This window comes from Mchenga conophoros, linkage group LG3 (assembly GCF_057382185.1).
Source record: "Mchenga conophoros isolate Kocher_MC1m ecotype Shallow Benthic linkage group LG3, M_conophoros_male_GT1.1, whole genome shotgun sequence".
NCBI classification, from domain to species: Eukaryota; Metazoa; Chordata; class Actinopteri; order Cichliformes; family Cichlidae; genus Mchenga; species Mchenga conophoros.
Window position 1 is genome coordinate 31,781,423 of NC_140528.1, and position 4,317 is coordinate 31,785,739.

Consider the following 4,317-nt stretch of genomic DNA (forward strand, 5'->3'; position numbering starts at 1 on the left):
TAAAAACTCCATCAAGCTGGCTAGAACGCAGTATGAGTTATTGCAACTGACAGTAAAAAGTCAGCACAACGAAAATAAACTCCACCTAAACTTAGTTCATATCTGACCCAGATAGACTGCAGGTCATAACTTCTTACCTGAAGTTCAGTTCACCTGACACTCGGACTGGCGGCTGCCTCGGGTCTCTGCTCCTGCCTCCCCTTCCCTCATCCACCTGCTGCCTCTGTGGAAGCCCCGCCATAGCCACCACCAAACAACGGAGTTATTTCTACACATCGACCTGCATCTGGCCAATCCACCACCTCTCATTGTTCATGCCCTTACAAAAAAAAATCAAAAATAAGTCACCGGGCATATGCCCGGTATGCCCGATGGCCAGTCCAGCTATGTTAACCTGCAACCAAATCTGCAGCTCCATACAGCAATGTTACGACTTAGATTACATCTTATAACTCATAACTCTTATGTTAGCTCCCCTCTGTAGCATACTGTCTGAAATATTCCACGGCTGCAATAATTCTTTAAGTGTTATTTTTTCCTTGGTATTCTAATTTCACCGAAGTTTACTAAACTCAACAAACTTAATATTACTTACCGGGACATTTATTCTGTCCTCATTTTCTTTCACCGAAAAATTGTTTCCTGCAGTGCCGTCTTTCGTGCTTGGCTCTCCTACCTTTGCTAACGTGATGCACATAGCGCAGAAGCCGATGCCGCATTCACTTACACTCGGATATCTGAGCTTCACCGTGAAAACATAATCGGACATTTGATATTTGATTGAATTTTATTGTTTTGCCTTTGGGGTGGCACCTGGCCTGTGCCCCCCCAGGCCACCCCGCTGGACACGCCACTGAGTGCGCAGTTAGTGACAACAGCTGTGTGCAGAGCAACAATGGATAACATATGGAGTGCAGAGAGAGTATGAGCGTGCAGCGTTTAAAGCGTGGAAGTACTGACCTTACTTTGAGTTTGATTCCATAAAAAGTGACAAAAACATTAGCGTCCGTTGTGCGTGGGAAGAAAACTTCTTTTTACAGCGAAAAAAAACCCTAAACTTCCAAGCAAGCACCGAGTAGCTACGATGTAATGGGAAATTCACTCGCGGATTCTTCCACTGACCGCTGCGGCACACCTGCACCAGGGTAAACCTCCGCCTACCCAACTCCTGCTTTACAGGTGAAAATAGAGCAACAGGACCGCTGAGTCTGTGACTTTATTTATTTTCTGCTGTGTTTTACTTGCATCTATTTGAAAGAGTGAGTGTAAACACAAAAAATATTTAATTTTATGTGCTGGAATGTGCAGAAAATAGGTTTAAATGTTAAACTAATTTATTCAAGTCAGAGAATGTTGCATATAATTAAATTTTTGCTTGATGCATAAAGTTAATAGATTTAAACTAATAAAACAAGTTTTAAAAAGAGACTTTTTCATTTGATTACATTTTGTATGATGGATTATGCAGAAAAAGTAGAATTGGGCTGAAAGATCCATCGCTTTATCACCTCTTCAGGTTGTAAATTGTGTTTTTTAAAAGTAACTAAGTAACTAAGTAATTACTTTTGAAAATAAGTCATCAGTAAAGTAACTGGATTACTTTTTTGAGGAAGTAATCAGTAATTAGTTACTGATTACTTTTTTCAAGTAACTTGACCAACACTGCTCCAGACTGCAGATGAGCTGCATACAAGGCTGGACTGTAAAAAATCAGCCCGGGCGATTATTGTACGATCTACTGTACAATATAAAGTCCCTTGAGGCAACTGTTGTTGTGGTTTGGCGCTATATAAATTGAATTGAATTGATTTGAACTGACTAGAGACCGGCCCACCAGGTATTATAGGAAAAATCATAAAGCCTTTGAATGAAAACAAACGCTGTTGTGACAGTGATGTACGCTGTCTTGCTGGTATATGTATCAATCTAATAAACTTAAACCTACACCATCCTCCCTATTCTGGTATTCTAAACAGTACTTAGCCGAAACCCAAAGACTGCTTGTTTGAGTTAACCTCCTGAACCACAACACATGGTGGAAACCTGAAATTAAGACAGAGAAGACTAGAGGGTGAGACATGATCATTATTGAATATTAAAAATAATAAACGACAGACTTAGTGATATTTTCATGAAATATTTATTTACCACGTCAATAAACAGCATGGCAGGGAAAAATATTTTTTCTATCATGGCAACCTTTAAAAAGTGAAAGGAGACAGAAAGACAGGTGAGAAAGGATAGAAATTTTTTATGGCATTTTACATAGTACTGGTATAGAATCTAGAAAATGTGTGAAACATGGGCATCATATACAGTATATACTTCTAAAGTTATGATGGGACCCTGATGAGACAACGGATGGATTTCTATACATTTTACATCAGATGAAAACGTTTGTTGTAAGAATTGATTGAAAGATTCAGATAATTATTTGTTAAAAGAGAGATATTTTAAATGGGAATAAGAAAGAAAAGTATTTCTTTGTGCCCCCTTTTCCCTGTTAAAGCCCTACCTGGCCCCCCAGGCAAAACTTTGCTAGACCCGCCCCTGCACAGTTACCAGCTGTCAGCTACTTCTGACAGCTGGTGTTATTTGTCTCTCAGAAACAGTTCATAACTTCCCTTTAATTTATTCATGTCACCTAAAAGATAAACCTGTTTCTCCATCACGACATCCGCTGGTTTCCTCTTTCTGGCGCAAAGTGGGCGATAAACAAGCAAGAGAAAAAAGCCGATCAGCTGATCATTGATCAGTTTCATGATTGAAGTAGCAACAGGAGAGGGAGGGGAGAGAATGAGAGAAGAAGAGGCCCCCCATTCTAGCTGAAGTATGGGACAAATTGTGTTCCATTTCACCTCAATACAAAACGCGTAATATTTTCTCTGAATACGAGATGATTCTGTTTTTTAGGGGACGGTTGGCAACTCTAATAATTAAACTTATGAAAAAAATAAAGTTCAACATCAGTAACATCATAGCACCACCCAGCTGTATAGAAACTCCGTCATGCTAGCTAGTACCCAGTACAAAAAAGTCAGCATAGCGAAAATAAACTCCACCTAAACTTGGTTTATATCTGACCCAGATAGACTGCAGGTCATAACTTCTTACCTGAAGTTCAGTTCACCTGACACTCGGACCGGCGGCCGCCTCGGGTCTCTCCTCCTGCCTCACTTTTCCCTCATACACCTGCTGGTCTCCACCACTTGCTAATGTTAATGAATCTGTGGAAGCTCTGCCATAGCCACCACCAAACAACTGAGTTATTTTTACACACCTGCCAGCATCTGGCCAATCCACCACCTCTCATTGTTTACACCATTACAAAAACCCCCAAAAAAGTAAAACAAAACATCGGCCCCCCCAAGTCCAGCTATGGCTGCATATGTATTTAGTAGTAATTTATTTTTGCAGCTAGCAAAACAACAGTTATCGTCATATTGGAATCAGGACTTCTCTGATGAGGCTAACTGTCATGATCAACGAGGCGAGCCATGTGGAACTTTTTAAAGGACCCAAGATGCAGGCACAAGTGATGTGATGTGAGTGGGCTTTTATTGAGGAGGAATACAAACAGAAAAGGCAAAGGTGTGGACAGAAACTAAGCACAACCTAAACTGGAGAAAGCTAACAAAACAGACCTGAAATGGAGACGCAGGTAGATGACATAGACTGAAGCAGGGAATGAACCGGCAACAGGAAGGAGAACACACACTGCTTGAATACACACAGCAGTAATCAAGGAATTTGAGACAGGACGGGAACATACCTGGGAGAAATGAGAGCTGATGGGACAGGGGAAACGTAAAGTGAACACACTCACATGAGACAGAGACCTTCAGAATAAAACAGGGAACTCAGACACAGAGAACCAGACAAGACACTGAAATTAGACAAATTCACAAGCAGACAGTGTGAAACCATAGACAGAGGGAACACAGAAGTGGGAGCAGTCATAGAACATAGAACAAAAACCCTAAAAAATAGAAAACCTTAACAAAAGATATAACAGAATAAACAAGAACATAGAATAATATAAAGAAACACAAAAGACTGAGTCATCAGACTCAGGACCATGACACTAACCAGAACACTGTTTGCTCGAGTGTGACGTCATTCCCAGGTCCATGTTCCGATTTCCAAGGTGATCCCAACGCAACACACGAAGTAACAAATAACGACCCTTTCTAAATCCCAGTAACGATTAACGCATACCTGATTTTGGCATAATAACTAGTTACTGTAACGCGTTACTTAATAACGCGTTAGTCCCAACACTGGACATTAGTGATCAATAATCAAAGAACACACAGA